General features: G+C 41.4%; 1 protein-coding gene across 1 annotated transcript in view; it reads right to left on the bottom strand.

Moving 5' to 3' along the window:
• FHDC1 (FH2 domain containing 1) overlaps window positions 1-20,821 on the bottom strand; it is a 1,772,510-nt gene that overhangs the window by 855,457 nt on the left and 896,232 nt on the right. The gene's annotated exons all lie outside the window — the stretch shown is intronic.

Raw genomic sequence — 20,821 nt, 5'->3', positions numbered from 1 at the left:
GCTTATGGTATATTTAGAGTGAAAGTCAGGGAAGAAAATTTGATAGAAGTGAGGAAGTAAGCGAAGAAGGGAGAGTAAGGAGATATAAGGAATGAAAATGTACTTGTTCACATTTAGGGATATAGTTTATTCTGGTTTTTGTTCAGTCTGGTGGCGCATATGTGTGTCGTACAATGCAGTCACGTATGACAAAGAGTCCTGGGTAAAGTGCTAGCTTGCCCTTATTGGCTTTGTTGTTGGGACTCCACTGGATGTTGGCATATGTGTGGAGTCTGATGTTCCTTTTGGTGAGCGCTTTAGAGGTACTTGAGGACAAGCATTTCCTTTTATAGCCTTAGGAGGACTTTGATCTTTCAGAAATGTGCTTTTTATTGTCTCAGAATACATTTATCTATGTGTGGTTGAGGTAGTGTATGTGTTCTTGACAACCTTATCAGTATGAAAGATTTTTGTCCCAAGTGAAATTGTGTATGTACACTTCTTGCATACTATGTTTGATTCTTTAAGGATTAAATGATTGTCTGTGAACATGAGACAACTGCTACATTGTCTCACCATGCCCATATCTACTAACCTGGCTACAGAGACATGTTGTCCAAACCTGTATTTGGGTGGACTACTACAGGTTGTGGACCAGGTTATAAAGAGTTTTCCATGAGTGGTTTCTGGGGTGTGGCACCAAACTAGTTTGGATTGTGCATAGATTTGATAGTAATGCTGTTTAATGTGTATGAGATCATTTGTATTAGGGGAGGTTTACTCAACTGCAATACTGGTTTGCTGGGTGGGGACATATTATTATAGATATATGGAAAACAATGGATGGGAAGTACTTAAACAGACAATAGCAATGAAAAAGGGGAGGGAGGGACTTTAGAAGTTAGATTACCATAAGACAAGGAAGCCAGACAGACAGCCTTTTAAAACCACAAGAGAAGAGACTGGAGCTCTAGTCCTATGGTTACAATTTTCAGAAACTTTTACCTTAATGTCTGGGGCGGCAGACACAAAGAACAGGGGGAAAACAGTATTAAGGTCATCAAAATGGCACTGAAATGCAACTTTAAGCAGGTAAATACATGCTATAAAAAGTACTGTAGCATAACTCCTGGAGCAGAATTCTCAATACTGTCACTATTGCAATCCTACCACAGAATAAAGCACCAGACTACTGGAATGGAACTTTTAGATGGTATACACAGCTATAAAAAGTATTGAAGCACAAATCCTTTAGCAGACTTCACAATACCACCACTTCTGCAATCCTACCACAGACTATGGCACCACACTACTGGAACGCAACGTTTAGAAGGTATATACGGGTATAAAACGTCACGGAACAACCCCAGAAAGTGTGAGCATGAACAGGTAATGTAGTAAAACCAAAATGTCACAGGCAGAAGGCACAGAAGGCAAACTTCAATAAAACAGCAAAATTAAAACCATAAAAACTTTTTATTAACAAAGGTGAGCACTTTCACAGTGAAACCCACTGCTACTTCAGACAACCAAAGATCAAATAAGATACTTAAATGCAAAACATCTAAAAACAACAGCCAATAAAAAGCTTGGCTAAACCATTTATCAATTAGTGCAAGATTTAAAGGAGCAACCATTCCTGTCATGAACTTCCTTACTTAAGTTTCTTGACCCTCAATACAGGTTTAAGTGGAACACTATCGTTGAGCCCAAGACCTCTATGTGAGCCCAGCCGTAAGATCCATTGTATTTCAAAATTCTCAATTTTATTAACAATGCCCCCAACCTCATATTAGTCTCAACAACATGTAAAACCTGAAAAAGGAAGGTATGATTGCTACCTTCTTGAATCGTATGCTTGGCTAGTGCACTAAAGTCAAGACCTTTCTTAGTTCAATAAAGGTGATCTCTCACTCTTTCCCTCAATTTACGGTTGGTTTTACCAACGTAGAATCTGAAGCAAATAACACAATGTGCCACATAAACCAGATGTTTGGTATTACAGTTAGCCGCAACTCTCAGCTACCATAGCCTACCAGTCCCAGGATGCTTAAAAAAACTGAACTCATCTATATTACCACAGTAGGCACAAGCACCACACTTAAGGGTACCTCCCCAAGTTATGTCAGTAAGACTCCTTCTAGGGTAGCACAAATGCTTTAAGTGAAAGTTTTTTGTATGGGTCTAATAACACAGACACTGTATAAGTATTTTATAGTTGAACAACCTTTAGTACCCCAGCTACACGGTCTACCTAAAATACATAAAAATCCGGCCAGGCCTAGTTTTAGACCGATTGTAGCTGGAGGTGGATGGCTCACTGAGCCTATTTCAGTTTTCTTGGACTCACAACTAAGAAAGGTGTTGGATGATTCCCCTGTGGTTCTGAAAGACACTGAGCATTTTCTATGAGATTTTTAGGAAGCTATGCACAGTACTGATGTGAATGAGATTGATTTTTAGTAGCTTTAGATGTAGTTTCTTTATTCAATTGTATTCCGAACCAGGAGAGGATTGCTATGGTTAAAGCAGTTCGTCTTAGATCTAATAAGTTTTCTTCTAGCCATGTTGATTTGTTATGTATGTTATTGGAATTAGTTCTTGAAAACAACACTTTCTTTTTTGACAATCAGTGTTAGTGACAGATATCAGGGGTAGCAATGGGCACTAGTTGTGCCGATTCTTATGCCAACCTTGTTATGGTTGAATGGGAACAGCATTTCATTACAGACAAGTATAATAGTAGCATATGTTTTTATTGTCGATTTGTAGACTAAATTGGAAGGATGGCCTAATGGTTAAGGTGTTTGCCTTACCAAACAAAAGGTACAGGGTTTGAATCTCACAGGGGATAATTGGCTAGACTTAAAATGGATCGCAAGGGCAGTTGCAGTTAGCCTAGTACTAATCTATGAACCTATAGACAATCTTTTTATTGCATAGCATGGCAGCGAAGACATGCTGCAAAGGTTTTTTCAAAAAATTAACTGTAGTAATAGTTTTCTTTGTTTTACTATGAATTATTCCTCACTTATCATTAGTTATTTGGATGTCACTGTTTTTAAAAAAGAGACCAGTTTTTGTACCAAGTTAAATAGAAAAGAATGCTGTGTTCCATCTTTTCTAAACAGGGATAGTATGCACCCCCAATATGTATTTTCTAACATCCTCACAGGCCAGGCTAGCAAGTATCTCACTTATCTGGCGATGAAGAGGATTTTACTTTGGAAATGGATTATTTGAGAGCAGCATTTGAATCAAGGGGCTATAAACAAAAGGAAATATATAAGGCTCACTTGTTGTATCTTTCAGCTTTTCCCGGTTATGGGTCGCCACAGCGGAACTCCGGTCCACTAATGATTGGCAGTAGATTTTTATGTACAGAGTTGCCAGCCCTGACGTACAACCTTCAACGAAGGTACTTCCATTCACGCATGTCTCCACACAGAAGACGCTTTAGCTGAGAATCGAACAGGACAACTTCTTACTGTGAGGCGACAACGCTACCGCAGCACCACCACCGCAGCCTGTAAAGTGTTAAATGAGCGGAGTGGTCGGGCGAGGATCTACTTCTCAGAGAGAGTGGTGTACCCATGTAAATCCAGCACTGTGTCTCCTGTGGTTCCTGTTGTGTTATCCTACACTCAGGATGTTGGAATTATACAAGACATTTTGGAAAGTAATAACTCACATGAATATGTTGACGAAAATACTATAAGACTGCCACTGCAACATTTTTCAGGCAGTCAAAAGTTTCAGCAATGGAATTCCAGAGTTTGAGAATCTTATTTTTCTGCAATTTTCTGTTTTAATCTGCTCTCTAACTGATAGTATTCAATAATTTTAAATTCAGCTCTTAAGTTAAGAAAGTTTTACATTGCATTGTAAATCAATCAAAATTAATATTTTAAACTTGCCCACATCAATCCAGTATAATATTTTTAAATTCAATTTGTCTAGTTTACACTGCCTATAGACTATGATTTTTGTTGTTTCTTGACATGACATGAAATGAATACACCATAAAGAAAATTGTTCAGATTATGAATCATTCTTAGCCAAAAACTGCATAAGAAATACCACAACAACTAGAGTCACTATTTAACCATGGTTTCCAGGCAGGCTTTGTGCCAAGTAAATGGAGGATTGCAACTGTCATCCCTCTGGATGAGGGTGATGATCTACGGACCCAGGTAACTACAGACCCCGTAAGTCTGACTAGTGTCATATGCAAAGTCATGGAAAGAATGTTAAACAATGATATAGGAAACCTTTTGACAATGGATTCAATCCAGTTCGGTTTCATTAAGGGCAGTTCATACCTAGTCAACCTGGTCGACTTCCTCGGGAAGATCACAAAAGTAAGTACGAGGGCAAAACAGTTTATACTACCTACCTTGACCTGGCCAAATCATTTAACACAATATTCCACTCAGGCAGTGTACAAAAAATCATGACATTAAGTATAAATCCCTATGTTGTCCACTAGATAGTCAGCTGGCTCACAGATAGGACCCAGGGAGTTTACCTCCACAAAGATGCCAGCCACTAGTGGAGTCTCTCAAAGCTCAGTGCTAGGGCTGCTTCTTTTTGGCATCAACTTCTCTGAAGTCAGTGCCAGATGAATGCAAACTTGGCACAATCCCAGAATCCCCCAAAGACACAAATACCCACCAAAAAGGCCTGATAGAGACTAATAACTGGTGCCAGAGCCATGGTCTAAAATTCAATGCCAAAAATGTATAATGGTATCCTTTGGGAAGACAGCTATCTCTGAAAACTACTACACTGATAATACACCCTATGAGTAGACCCATTAGTCAGGGATTTGGGAAAGCATGTAGACGGCAACCTGGCCTTTGAACATCATGTGTCTGTGATAGTAAGAAAATTATTCTATTTTGGATAACATATAAGTAAGGGTATACCATCTAGGTCCAAGGATGTCTTTGTTCCTCTGTACTCGGCACTCATCAGACCAATCACTGAGCACATGACCAGGTATATGCAACAACTGGAGCATCCTCAAAGGGTCTTCTCAAAAACAATACAGAGCGTAAACAACATGTCCTATGCAAACTGCCTCAAAGTCCTAACCCTGTACTCTGTCTTTTATAGACTGCTGAGAAGTGATCTATGCCTGGCCTACACAGCATCCTCTTATCTCACTCTGATGGACCTGTTGTGCATCCACAAATCAAATACTCTGAGAATTACCCAATTCAGTGACGTAAACCTTGTCTGCAACATAAATAAGACACAATGGAGGGACATGTAAGTGTCTCAGAGACTACCCCTTCTCTGGAACAGACTTTCCATCCATATAAAGCAGAGTTCTTCCCTAACTCAATTCAAGTGTAACTTGGACCAGTGCATGGGGAATCAGAAATGCCCTGGTGTGGCACCTGTTACTTCAGTAGACAGAGGTAGCCTGTAAATGCTTGACCACCCATGCCCAAGCCTGTGTATATACCTTAAAGCAACCCTGGGGTATCAGAATGTGTCAGATACATTTGAGACGCATGGCTAGGCTTCACAAAGCCTCCTGGACTCTTTAGCCTGGTAATCACTCATTAACCTATGAACATATAAAAAAAAAAAAAACTGTTGCACTTTCTTCTTTTACTTACCAACATTTCTCATGCTTACTTTCTTGCAAAACATTCTGTGCTCTGATTTTCCATCTTAATTCTACCCCTTCTCCTTTACATGGAGGAGATACTGATGTTACCCTATGGTCCACAATAACAATCACCATTGTACAAAAACCATCATCAAACCCCCTTTTCCCCATTTTCTACATGGGGCTGAGTGTTGTGTTAACTGTCACCATCTCTCTTGATTCAATATTATACTCCTGCCTTCTTCGATACTCATGGCCGACTGTCACAGATCTTGTCTCACACAATCCATCCAACTCTATGTTGGATGTCCTTGTTTCCTCTTGCCTTCTTCCTGTTTGTCTCAAATATTCTTCACCAGACTGTCTTCTGTTTTCACGCACATGTGCCTGAACCACTTAAATCTGTTATCTTTGATCTTTTCTGCAATTGAAGCTACTTTGGCTTCTGCTCTTATGCCCTCATTTCATCATCTGTCCCACAGTGTGCATCCTACCACTCTTCTCAGGCACTTAATTTCCATCACCTCAAGCTTGCTCATCTACTCTGCCTTTACTGCCCAGGTTTCTGTACCGTACAGTAGTACTGGCCTCACAATGTTTTGTACACCTTACATTTCAGTTTCTTTGGCATTCTTCTGTCATACACGGCACCTGACACTCAATGCCAGTTGGCTAGCGTCCTTCTGATTCTAGGTTTGACCTCTTCATTCAGACTTCCCTTCTCCTCAACCATCCCTCTCAGATACTTCAAGCTATTAACCTGTTCCACTATCTTCCCTTCTATCTCAACTCTCAGCTTCTTCTGATTTCCCTTAATTTGCTGTCATTAACACCATTTTATCTGTAGTTAGTTTCATCCCATGTGCCTTCAGTTTTGCTTTCCATTCCTGTTTGCATTGCTGAAGATCTTGCTCAGAGTCTGCCTGTAATGCTACATTGCCTGCATATAGCAGCTTCATTGATCTGTCCCCTCCGACTTGTTGGCTAATCTACTTCATCATTAGCATGAACAGCAGTAGGCTCAGAGCTGAACCCTGATGCATACCCAGTCCAACTGGGAACCTCTCTGTGAGACCAAACACTGTTCGTACATGGGTCATTGGATCCTTGTACACAGCCTGTACTAATTCTACCCATGTCTCTGGGACTTTGAGCCATTGCAATACTGCCCAAATCAGTTTGCTTGGGACCTTGTCATATGCTTTCCTAAGTCTAGGAATACCCAAATAGACTCTTTCCTCATCTTTAGCTTCTTCTGTACTATCTGTCTCACTGCAAACATCAGGTCAGTTGTGCTGCATTCTGATCTGAATCCAAAATGCTCATTTCCCATGTTACTTTATACTACTCTGCGTATCCATTTATCAATCACCCTCTCCAAAACTTTCATGCAGTGTGACAGGAGTTTGATACCTCTGTACTTCCCACAGCTGTGGATGTCCCATTTGTTCTTGTACACTGGAATGAGTATGTTTATTCTGCAGTCATCTGGCATATGTCTTTCTCTCCACACTGCTATGAATACCCATCAGGAGCTGTTTCTCCCCTATCTCACTCAGCATCTTTATAATATCTTCTGTGACCTCATCTGGGCCTGCTGCTTTCCTTGACTTCATTTTCCTTAGTGCAGTTCTTAGTTCTTCTATGGTGGGTTCCTCTTCTTCCCTCATTGTAGGCTGTGTCTGGGGCAGTACAGCTTTTATGGGTTTTTCTTCATTCAGACGCCACTGGCAGTACTCCTCCCACCTGCCTTTGATGTCCTATGGACTGGTGAGAAGGTTGCTACTGGCATCCCTTATGAAGGGTGTCTGACTATCTTTTTTATCTTTCTGTCTTTGCCTTGCAACCTGATATAGTTTCTTTGTGCCACCTACTCAGTCACTTTCCAGAAGCTGGTAGAGTGCCTCAGATGCACTATTATTTGCTATTGCAACTTATTTCTTAGCTTCCTTGTTAGACAATCAGTATTCCTTCCTATCCTGGTCAGACTTTTCTATCTCCCACTTTTTCCTGCATTCCTTCCTTCTTTTGATGACTTTCTGGACTTCTGCATTTCACCACCAGTTTTCCTTATGTACCTTATTTCCATACCTGGCTTAACCACATATCTTTTCTGTAGTCCTCAAACATGCTGTTTTGAGGTGCTACCATTCTTCTTCAACTCCAACTGTTTCCTCTTCTTCTTGGGGTGCTACAGCCCTGGGTAATTCCTTGAACTGTTGTGCTTTCTTTCCTGTCAACTTTCAGGTCTAAAGCCTGGTCCTTGTTGACCTTCTAGCCTTCTCTTACCACTGCTTGCAGCTTATTATGGCAACTAGTGTTTTATGCTGTGGGCTGACTGTTTCACTAGGAATGACTTTGCAGTCAATGATTCTACCCCATTGCCTTTTCCTTACTATGAGGAAGTCTACCTGAGTTGCATGCTGGCCACTCTTGTATGCGATCTTATGACTGTCTTTCTTTTTCAACCACAAAAGTGCTGCACATCTGTAAGTCAAATGGGTCTAGAGTCACCCACTGCAGGGACCTCAATCTAGCATGCGACATAAACAGGACCTGCTGGACAGATAGATGCATCTCTCACAGGTTGCCACTCCTCTGGAATAGGCTTCCAATCCATATCAAGCAGAGCACCTCCATGACCCTGCACAACCTGGATGACTGGATGGGAAACAATAAATCTCTGCTGCAGATTGGCCCAGTTTTTCTCCTGTACATGGGTAGTCCTTGCTAGAAAAACCTTGGGCATAGACAATATCTCTCATCTAGTATTATATTCACACAGAAAAATGGACGAACTTTCCTGCAAAGTGAGTTGAATGTGCTAAAATGGCAAAGCCTAAAATTTCAATCTTTATTAAAATTTAAAAACTTCTTGTAGTTCAGAAGGATAAGCGGTTTTGGTTGAAATTTTCATCAGATCCTGCTACCGCATTTTGAGTTACTGCTAAAATATCACTGAAAGCCAATGAACACAGGTCACGACTTGATGGAACTTGTGTTTCACCTATTGGGATCTCTCACACACCTCCGGTTTTCACCAATTACTACAATCCTTTAACATTTCTTCCTCTTTAATCCCCTCCCTTTCAGGATGGGTTTCAGTGGTATTACACCATTCAATCCTGGTGGTTGATTTGCCCGTAGGTTCATAATCCATTCAGTTTCCTCTAATTCTGTAATGTTCCACAAATCACCTCCACGTAATATTTCATTTAAGATGGCGAGCACCATGAACTTAAAAGAATGGGCTGGATTGCTGGAAATGTGACCATATAGTGCATTAGTAGTCACTTTATTCCTTATGTCTGAGTTGTGTTGAAAAATACGCTCCTTCAGCTTCCTGTTGGTTTTGCCTACATAATAGGCTGAGCATGAATCGCATGTAGCGATGTAAATGACATTCTTGCTGTTACAGTTAGCTTCCCCCAAAAAAATTATATACCTTTCCTGTTGATGGATGTTTAAAAAACAAGTAGTATTCACCCAGAAACAAGCTTTGCAAAAACCACAACTCCGAGTCCCCATCAGTTTTCCAAAGTAATTGACCTGTGTTTTCTTAAAACTGCTGCTGTTTGTACCATAATTAGACATCCCTCCCCCATTATGACAGGCTTTGTCCCGATTTCTTGTGCTAAGAGATTGAGAGGTATAGTGTATTTGTGTGTGTATGTGTGTAAGAGGTAGGTAGCATACCCCTCAACTACCCAGGTTTATGTAGAATGTCCACATTTTTCTCCCATACTTTTGTCTGTTCCTCCTAAAAAGTACTGAAGTTGCTAAATGACAGACATTGGAGTTTTAGTTATCATACCCTTTAGAAAAATGCATACTATCTAGCAATTTTCTAAGTTCAGAGAGCAATATTTATAATCGGTTCCTATTTATTTTAGGCCGTGACTAGATTTCTTGCACTAAGAAGTTGTGGTGTGTGTGTGACTGAGTGAAATGCCCTAGTTAGAGTTAGCAGGTAGAATTTATTTTCAAGGAATTGTGAGCTTCAAGGAAAGAGAAATTTACAACTGCTCATGCTAAACCAGCTTAAAATGTGCAACTGTTTTACTTAGCAAATAGTATCATTATTGTGGTACAGAATTTTAAAGCAGTTTTAGTAGCACAGCAGGTAACATACTTGTGCTTTGATACAGAAGGCTGTGGGTTCTATTCCTACAGCATGTAGGTTTGTATTTAAAGGGAGTGCGGGTACTGCAGTCCTGAGTATGCCCTCCTTTGAATGAGATGCCTAGTAACTATGAACCTTTTTTTCAGTTTACCACACATTCCCTATTCTAATGCACCAGCTTACATTTTTTTTAATGTAACACATGCAATTTCTTCTTCAAGGGCAGCAGGCACTGAATTTGTACATGAAATACTGAAATATAAAGTTGTTTTCTAGTAACAGACTCTTCATTAGATTTAGATCTCTTTAATGTGGAATTATTCAGATGACTTTTACTTCTGCAGAGATTGTGCATACTGACTGATATTGGTGGATTGTAATGACAGAAGTTTGAGTGGCCTTTTATAGTTGAGATGCTCTGAATTGAGCAGCTTTGTCATTAGTGGTTCATATGTTTTGTTTCATTACTTACTGGAAAAAATGTTCAAAATAAATTTAAAACACACTCTAACAAGTGGTGCTGTATTATACAAGGGATATAATTTAATTATTATATATTATGATTTAATACAATCAGGAAGGTGAATCAAAGAACATGTTCATCGTGTTTCACTGTTGCAGTCATCACACTTGGGTTATCTGTCTGCAGGTAGCCCTCAGTCAGCCTGAATACCAGAGTCTTAGTATTTCTGCGTTGGATGCTTTCGCTTCTTCCATGACATCAGGTCGTCAGGGGTATAAAAACAGGCAGCTGACACCATTACATCAGTCTTTCTTGTTGAGGAGGAACGCGAAGCAGAAGCAGTTCACAAGTGCAGGTCGGCCGCTACCTGAAATTTTCATTTTCGAGTTAATCATCCTGAAGTCTTCTAAAGCTAAGTGCCCCATTGGGGATCCTGTTTTCTTGCTCTAACCGATGTCAGAAAAAGTTAACAATTGTCTTACCTGTGGAAAGCAAATACCTCACAGAGATTTTCATTCTTACTGCATCATCTGTTTAGGCCCAGACCACGATATCCCTCACTGTTGGTTTTGTGTCTTGTTTAATGCCCAAACTATTCATTGTTGGGCTATCTTTATTACTAAATTCTTTTGATCTTGTTCTCCGTATTCTGAAATGGCTTCGGTAAGCCATCCAACTACCGAACTTCTGAAAAAACATAAGGATAAAGACAGGGACAGACCGCATAGGTCCAAAACTGCCGATGACACTTCCGTTAAGCAGTGAGACGCTTTTGCAGCCCCTGATGCCCGCTTCTATGGATTCGCAGGTCTCTGATGAGACCCATGATGCCGTGAGATGCTTCTTCGACTATGGAACCTACAGATGTCTCTACCTAGGATGGGTCCAGAGCCGCTGTGCAGGCACCGGCTTCTGAGGGTGGTTTCATCCTACTGATGTTCAAATCAAACTGACAACTTCATTTTTAGCCAAAACTACTGAGTTTCTTAGGTCCAGAGTATGCACTACGCCTAGAAAACCGACAACCAAAGCACATGCTCAGGCACCCATGCCACAACTACAAATGCTTACAATGGCTGAGGACCTTATTATGCTAATTAGGGGAAGCCAGCCTTCCCCTGCTAAGAGACAAAGAATTCAGTTGCCTTCAGATTCTACAGACCAGAAGTCGAATGACTCTGACCTTTCTGATTATCAGGACATGCCCTTATCAGCCTTTGAGGATTCAGATGTAGAGGAATCCATTCCCACTGCCTCCCCTTCAGAGGATTTTTCTTTTGGTGAAACCTTGCATACTATTACATCCGAGTGACGCCTCCAGGTGCATCTGCAGTTACCTCCTACTGCTCCTCTAGGCGTCAAATGTTACTTGTTCATATTTGCATTAATAATTCCAAAACCATGCCCTATATGAGGTATCAGAATAGTTTATCTTGAAGCATGCATGATGGCAAACACAATTGTATTGATATTTGACCTATGTCAATGAGTATTTGTTAGAATTGTAAGGTGATAACTTTATTTTTTAAAGACTCAAGCCACGCCCACTAGGAGTTAAAGGTGCACAATCAAAAGAGCTGTACTGGAGGGAATGAGTATTTCCATTGGGAATGCCAAGACTATTCTCAGTCCAAAAAGAGACTCAGGGAATTTTTAGATTTGCCTCAGCACAGGCCTTTAGCTATACTCCCTGTCCTGGATGTTTTGGATGATGTTTTCATGGAATCCAGTCTACCTCCAGGCATCTTACCTCCGGCCCCTAGGAAACCTGACAGGTACTACAGAGTACCTGACTCCCACAAGTTTATTTTCAAGAATCCTACTGCCGATCCAGAGATCATTTCCCAGGAACCTAAAGGTATTAAGGCTACTACAGCCAAAAATCCTACCCCTTCGGACAGGGATTCCAAAGCTTTAGACAGAGGGGAAAGAAGGTATATACCTCTGCAACTCTTGTTATCAGGGCATGGAATTGCCAGTTTCCCATGCTGAAGTACCAGCAACATATTATGAAATTAATTAAACAGAAAATGGTAATATTTCCAGACTGTGCAGAAAATAAAGACTTGCAAGAACTTATGCATTCTGCAAACCAAGTTAGTAAGCATACTTTGCAGTGTGGTTTTGATGCCCTAGAAGCATCTTGCAGGCTGCAGTCACTGGCTCTGTACTGAGGAGACATGGTTGGTTGAAGGAGCAGACCTTGCCAGATCATGTCAAATCCAAATTACTTGATGCACCTTTAAATAAGGACTGTTTGTTTGGCACCAAAGCAGAAGTTCTTAAAAAGATGGAAGAAAAAGCTAAATCTATGCAGACTGTTAAAGAATGCTTACACGTGCAACCACCTAGATTCAGTAGGCATTGCCCTTCAAAACACTGGTCCTTTCCAGCCCCCTCCAGGCCTTCCCAGACAAGACCCAGGGGAAACAGACCACCCAGACTACAGTCTCAGGGTATGCAGAGATCTAAGCAATGGAGTGCCCCCACCCCTAAAACAGGGAGTGGTAAGCCACCTTCCTATGGAAAAAGTTCACAATGACTTCTCAACCCTCTTTCCCAGCCCTGCCCAATTGCCTGCGCCCCTAGGAGGAAAACTTGCCCTTCATGCAAAAATCTGGATGTCCATCACTCAGGACCGATAGGTCCTCAACACTGTATCCCATGGGTACAAATTTTATTTCCATTCATTGCCAACCCCAAGCGGATTTCCAGACCTTCCTCCAAACCAGTGGGAAGAGGCCCAAAACCATGTACTTTCCCTGCTCAATATCAGGGCTATTCAGTCTGTTCCAGTAGAACAAAGGGGTCAGGGGTTCTACTCCAGACTATTCCTGGTGCCCAGGAAAGAGGGCTCTTGGCACCCAATCCTGGATCTTTCAATTCTCAACTCCTTCCTGGTGGTCCCAAAATTCAAGATGCTTACCCTGCAACAGCTTCTCCTCATGCTAGCCAAGGATGCCTGGTTAGTCACCCTAGACTTAAAAGAAGCTTATCTGCACATCCCCATAAGGAAGTAATGCAGGAAATATCTACATTTCAGGGCAGGATCTATGCACTATCAGTTCTTTGAAATTCCCTTTGACTTATCTACTCCACCCAGGGTATTCACAAAATGCCTGGCTCCAGCCATTGCATACTGCAGGCAGAGAAATATCCAAATTTACCCATACTTGGATGACTGCCTGATTCAAGTGGACAGTCAGAAATTGATGCTTCAGCACCTGGCATTTGTAAAAAGCATTCTCACTTCATTGGGGTACACCATCAACGAAAATAAATCACAACTGGTACCCAGTCAAAAGATTGTATTCCTGGGAGCAAGCTTGGACATAACTTTCCGGATGGCATTTCTCACTCCAGAAAAACAGACCTATCTGACAGACTACTTCAAACAAATGGTCAACAGAACCCAGCTATCTGCAAGAAAAATACTGCAAGCCCTAGGGTTCATGGCCTCATGTATTCTGCTAATTCCATATGCAAGACTGCATATGAGGAAACTTCAAGGGTACTTAAAAAGTCTTTGGTGCCAGCATTCTCAGGACCTGGAAACAGTCATTCCTATCATACCCTGTCTAAGGGCAGAGTTCTTTTGGTGGGCAGAAGCATGCAGTCACAGCAAGGAACTGCACCTTACTCAACCCCATGCCGCCCAAACCCTGACCACAGATGCATCAGACTATCTATGGGGGGGGCTCACATGGCAGGCAAATGCATTCAGGGCCACTGGAGCCCAAGGCAAATTCTCCTGCATATCAATCAAAAGGAGATGCTAGCTGTACAGAATGCTCTGACAGCTTTCAGATACCTAATCCTTCCGGATAAAACCACAGGTATGTGGTACATAAACAAGCAGGGGGGAACCCATTCTTACTCACTCTGCAGGTTAGCTATGGCCCTGTGTAACACGGCTTTTAACAACCAAGTCCATCTACAAGCTCAATTCCTGCCAGGCAAACAAAATTCACTGGTAGACGACTTAAGCAGAAATCTCCTAGACCCACACAAATGGAAATTGGAGCCCAGCACCTTCAACCTTCTGATCCTGAGGTGGGGGACCCCAGAGGTGGATCTCTTTGCCTCCCTCGAGAACCACCAGTTAAGCAAATACTGCACCAGGAACCCTTACATCAGGGCCTGGAAAAGTGGATGCCCTGTCTTTTCAATGGGAAAACCTCTCAATCTATGCCTTTCTCCCTCTGCCCCTTCTCTCAAGAGTACTACTCAAGATAAAACAAGACAGGCCAAGGACAATTCTGATTATCCTGGACTGGCCATGCCAGCACTGGTACCCACTCCTGCACAGCCTGACAACGGTGCCACCCTGGCACCTACACCAGACCCCTACCCTGCTGTCACAGCAGAAGGAACAGATTTTGCATCCAGAACTGCAAACCTTAAACCTTGCAGCCTGGCTTATTCTTTGAATAGTCCACCAGCAACCCTAAGCAAACAGGTGCTGGATGTCATTCTTGAAGCCAGAAGGCCTAATACTAGGAAATCCTATGCTGAAAAATGGAAAATATATTGTTATTGGATTCAGTCTAAAGGAAAGGACACAGCTGTGCCCTCCTTACCTCTAATCCTGGATTACCTAGCAGAGCTACTCCACAAAGGCCTATCCTTCCCCTCCATTAAGATTCATGCCTCTGCCATTTCGGCTCATTACAATACTGAGCCACCTCTTTTTTCTCACCCTCTCATCAAACAGTTCCAGAGAGGGGCTAACACTTTAAGGCCCCCTAGGAGAGCACCCATCCCTGCCTGGGACCTTAACTTTGTACTGGAAAAGCTCACGCTTCCCCCTTTTGAACCTGATGCTTCAGCGGAGTTAAAATTCCTCTCTTGGAAAACAGCCTTGCTTCTAGCCATCACTTCAGCTAGAAGAGTGTCTGAGTTACAGGCTCTGATGGCTGTGGAGCCCTTTATTATTTTCCATGCTGATACGGTTTCCCTCAGGACTAACCCATCCTTTATGCCTAAGATGGTGTCCAGTGTGGCTCTAAAACCAATCTATCTATTTGCGAACCTTCTTCCCTAGCCCTCAGAATAAAGGAGAAAGGATCCTGCACTCTTGGAATGTGTACAGACAGCTCAGGTTCTACCTTGATAGGACTAAGCCTTTCAGAAAATCTGACCAGCTGCTAGTCAGCTTTGCAACAGGGGCACTGAGCAAGGCCTTTTCAAAACAAACCATTTCCAAATGGATAGCACACTGCATCCATTACTGCTAAAAGCACTATGGAAAACCAGCCTCTCAGGAGGTCAGAACACATTCCACTAGGGCTTCTTCTACCTGTACAGCATTTCTCAGGGGATTCCCTACCAGGGACATTCTGGAAGCTGCAGCCTGGAGCTCTGTGCACACCTTCACCAAACATTACCACTTACCTATCTTTTCCAAATCCAGGGCAGGATTTGCTACAGCAGTCTTGCAAGGCCTATTAGCCAGCCCTAACTCTACTTGACTGCCTCCACCCTTCCTCAGCTTTGGGAATCAACCCAAGTGTCATGACTGCAACAGTGAAACATGATGAACATAGTACAGTTGTGTACACTTACCATAAATGTCCTGGTTTCCCTCCCTGAAGCCCCCTGGCTTTCTCTATCTATCTATCTATCTATCTATCTATCTATCTATCTATCTATCTATCTATCTATCCTCTCTATGGCTATTCTTAATGGCATTGGTATTTACTTTTTACTGGAGGTGTTTTCCCCACCATAGACTAGCTCCCTGTTTGGGGGCTCCTGCCATTTGGGGCAAGAAAAACTAATGTAATAGCATTGGCTGCCTGTTTTTATACCCCTGATGACCTGACATCATGGAAGAAGTGACAGCATCTGACACAGAAATACTAAGACTCTGGTATTTGGGCCGACTGAGGGCTACCTGCAGGCGGATAACCCAAGTGTGATGACTGCAACAGTGAATACACTCAAACATCTACATTTATGGTAAGTGTACACAACTGTACTTTTTGCATGGTCCTGAAATGTGTGCAAGAGGCCTATGATTTCAAAACAGCCTAAAGGTAAACTTAACCTGCCACTGGCCAGATGCATTTTCTTTGAATGTGGGTTTCAATGCTGTTTCAGAGAATGTGAGTTTCAAAGGTAGAGAAGTAAGACTGTATTGCTTTGTTTAGCAAACTTTTATCAGTGTTTCTGCTATAAAATTTGAAATAAAAATTGTAAATTAAATCCAAATATCTGTAATCATTGTAGAAATAAAGCATAAAACAGTATGCACACTGTGAGTTTTGAATAGTGTTTATGGCAGTTGCGAAGAAACAGCCAACTAATGGGACACTGGAATGGCTATCACTCCCCCTGCAAAATAATCCTGTGGGCTCCCCTGTCTGTTCTCCTTCTGAGTAGTAGATTCTGGATCAAAGCCAAGTGACTTTGCTGCATTTACCCTTCCATCTTATCTCCTGGATAAATAGGATGTCCATCTTCCTTTGTACCATCATGTCATCCACTTCCAAGCTCCAGCCTGTTGGTGAACCTACATTGAGTATAGCAATTCTTAACTCATGTTTGGCAGGTTGGTTGGTTTTACATCCAGCTTTCGCTCAACAGAGCTTATTGGCCAAGGGATGCTGGGCAATGCACCCAGCCATGCACTGCCCAATACAGCCACATATGCCCCTTGTACCATTAGCATGGGTCTCCGGTGTAGATTGAAGCAGGCCAGGTTCTTAACTGACTTATTATGATTAACTAGCCATTTGGTGGCATTACTCAACATGACTGAATCATCTAGAGCCATATTTTACACCACTGAGTGGCTAGCCATACCAAGGCACGCAGTCTGTGATCTCCTATCTTGAGGATACTGCATGCCACAGTAGATGTCTGAAGCGGTTGATATGTGCAACCTTTCCCCCCTATAAGTCACTATGTTGAGTTTGTGCTGCTGTCCACAGCTCCATTCATTGGTGAGTTTGAGATGGAAACACTCAGCATGTTTTTCCGAGGTGGGAGGAACCTACAGCGACACAGTGAGAACATTCAAACTCCAAACAGGCTTTGGCTGGAGATCAGGATCAAACCTTGTACCTTGTGCATGGAAGACAAAGACCTTAACCATTATACCAACTGGTCTCCCACTGAAGTAACACCATCCTTTTTAAACCCAAGGCATATCATAAACAAATATGATTACCCTCATGTCTGGTTTATCATGGATATTACTGTACCCTGGAAGAAAAATAAGAATCCCTATTCTCAGTTTGTCTCCTCACCCATTAATCCAGTCTCAAAAGGACAGGCCAGAACTAATAACTGTAATATATACCATACTAATGAATCAACAGATGCTTTCTCTTAACTTTCTATAGAACATCTTCAGTAAACAATGAACATAGTGTAAATCTGCTTTTAGCTGACACTACTATAAATGGGCTTCCCAAAGATTACCTAGTCATTCATCTTCTTCCACCTTACAAGCAATGACCACATTGAAGGCCTCCTAAATACATTACAACATAGATTCACTATAAATAATTCTGACAGACTTCAGCCTATGTAAATATGCTGAGAGAGAATCCTTCTCCTATGATGTTCCTACTTTAAACAGCATAATTTCACTCAGTAAGACTGCTGACCTTCCTCAATTTCCATACACCTAAGATCAGGTAATAGTCTTTCTTCTAGATCTGCTAATTAGCAACTGTGAAGGTTACTAGCCTAGCTAGATAGAATTTTGTAGATAATTCTGTCATTTGGCAATATTAATATAAGCCACAGGCTTGTTCTCTTAAATGGAAGAAAAGTGTTAAAAATTGAACGTCAAAAATGTAACAACAGTGCACTCTGCTGGAAGAAAGCTGATAAGTCAAGCATTGTATGACTGATGATGATGATGTGTGTGTGTGTGTGTGTGTGTGTGTGTGTGAGAGAGAGACAGAGCGAGAGAGTGTGTGTGTGTGTGTGTGTGTGTGTGTGTGTGTGTGTGTGTGTGTGTGTGTGCGCGCTACTTGGGGAGGGACATGAAGCACTGGTTGGACAGAGAGGGTTTTGGAGGTTTTAGCTTGACCACTAGGCTGAGATCTGGACCCTATAGCTGTGCCAGTGGGGAGTCTTATTGGGGATCTGGAGAGAAAGGAAGAAACAAGCCCCAAACTGACTATGATCTCTGTGTGTTCTTAAGGGAAATTGTATTTTACTGTGTGTGTAATTGTTATCCTTCCCAATGTGGATGCCCCTCACTGGTGTTATTGGTGAGGATTGAGGCTCCTTGATTAATGGGCCAGTGCCTGGGCATCACACTAACATACGAGACAGACTGCACACAGAGCAAATACTGCCACCATCCCTTAGCAAACACAGTCCCAACATCTCTTGTTGGGTCAGTTAAAACAAATTAAGCATCTTCCATGTACTACTATGCAGAAAAAGAAAACCATAAGTTCAAAAAGTGAGCATGTCCTACTTATTGAAGCTAGTAAGACTGACTAGTCCTTCCATTTAATCTAGCTAAAGCACTACTGCTACACTTAACTCTGTATTATGTCCTACTCTCCCTCTTGAACAACCAATTACATTCAAAGAAAAGGATAATGAAGACAAAAATACTCTGTTTTACTGCTGAGATTAAGTAGCTTCAGGTTAAAGAACTCTGCACACATCTCTGAGAAGCAGAAACAGGCTAGCCTGCTGGATTCCTTTGAAATCTTCAACATTTCCTGATCTGGTAAAACAGAACAGTGAGAAACAAAAACAAAAATGGAGCGTCAGACAGAAAAACAGCAGCTAAGGAGCTGAGGTTCTGTTCTGATGTCACATTCAACTTGACCTAAACTACATTTGCTTGTTTGACTTTATTAATTTCTTATTACATGACCTTACTGCACTAAAGTTTAAAGATAAAATTTGCAACTGTTTACAAATGTCGTTTGAAATTCACATTGTAGTGTTTTAGCAAATGTTTGATTGTAGGGAGATTAAGATCTGTATATTTTGCAAACAAAGCATTGTTTATAGTTGTTTGTTCTCTTGACTTCTAAGTCTGCATTGTTTACTTATTTTATTTATTTATTCATTTTGGAATAGGATGTTGTGATCATGTTACTGGTACATTTCAACATCATACTGTGCTTCTGTGGCCCATGGATACAGTACAGTTTATATATGTAAATTGATTTAAATGCACATTTGGTGATACTATCAAAGATTGTTTAGATTACATTTCTGTTCATATTTGCTATCGTAGCTACTTTGTCTTAACTTGAAATCTGAAGAGAAGTTTAAAACAGAAAAACAATTCCATACAGGGTATAGAGATTATATCACTGATGCTTGCTGCTTAAAGACCTGGACATTTGGAAAAATTTACAGACTAAATATTACCACAGCCTTTTTATTAATTATTATGACAATAAAATATGTGACTAGCTTGTCTACATCTCAAGTACCCTTTCTATGTCTGGTATTGACTTAATTGGGGGAGGTATGAGAATATACCTCAGAAAAGGGAAAAAAAGGTCTGCATACAACCCGATGAGTACTGTGTCATGTCATCAAAACTCAGGAGGAAGATGACATGTTTTAAAGGAAAGTATGAAAGGGGCAAGTCTAACAAAGGAGAAGGGCCACGATTTAACATAGTGAAGGTAGTTACAAGAAGGTGGAGGCAGGCAGAAGCATCGCTTGACAAGAAGTGATCACTTCAGATGGTTTTCAAATAGCCAAAATCAAAATTACTAGGTTGAAAGAGGAAAAAAAACAGAAAATACGAAAAGAGTTTAGAGGAGAGATGAGGGACTGAGATAGAGCAGGTACTCCGGGTGTGAATTGATAATGTGGTTTAAGTGTCGGTGCATAGCCTCTAAGATGATGAAGCAAGTTCAGCTGAGGAGGATGACTGGTCAGCTCAAAGCCTGTCAATCAGCTGCAGTCAGACAGATAACAGCACTTGAGCAGATGTAATGCAAGGCGGCAAAAAAGGACACTAAGGGGAGCAGTTGAGCTGGAAGACAGAAGAGGGAGAAAAGATGTGTTAGAATGGGGGGGCTACAAATACACAGTAAAAGAACAAGACTGAAGGTAGAGATTTAAATGCAGTCAAAACACAGATCCAAAGGGGAGAACTTGACACACACACATACACACACACACACACACACACACACACACACACACACACACACACATATATATATATATTTTTTTTTTTGTTCCCATCTACTCTCTACCCTTCTCTATGCCCCCCCCCCTTTATTCACCAATCTGAAAAAATCCAACCTTAGCAAGCTCTCTAGCTATTATAACCACAGTGCTAGATTTGCCACAGGCATGGCATTTAGGACACACCACTGTCATAACCTAAATCTTCTAGAGTGGCTTGAATTACCTAGCCTACTTCAATACAACCAGCTTATAGAAGCATATAAAGTACTCAACCAACCTGAAAATACGCCTGCACTTAAAAACATCATTAGCCCCTACTACTGTAATCTCAGTCCACTTCACTCATCTAACAGACTGCTGGTTCAAACATTCAAAACCAGTAACTCAGCTGGGGAGTCCAACTCTGTTGGCAAAACTTGGAGCTCCCTTCTTGCCGACCTTACTCTAGTATCCTAACTAACTCAATTCAAAAAAAGTCTCAGACAACATTTTA

Source organism: Protopterus annectens, chromosome 2.part1 (genome assembly GCF_019279795.1).
Source record: "Protopterus annectens isolate FY-2018-M chromosome 2.part1, PAN1.0, whole genome shotgun sequence".
NCBI classification, from domain to species: Eukaryota; Metazoa; Chordata; order Ceratodontiformes; family Protopteridae; genus Protopterus; species Protopterus annectens.
Note: the sequence above shows the minus strand (reverse complement) of the source record. Positions and strands in the feature narration are given on the sequence as shown.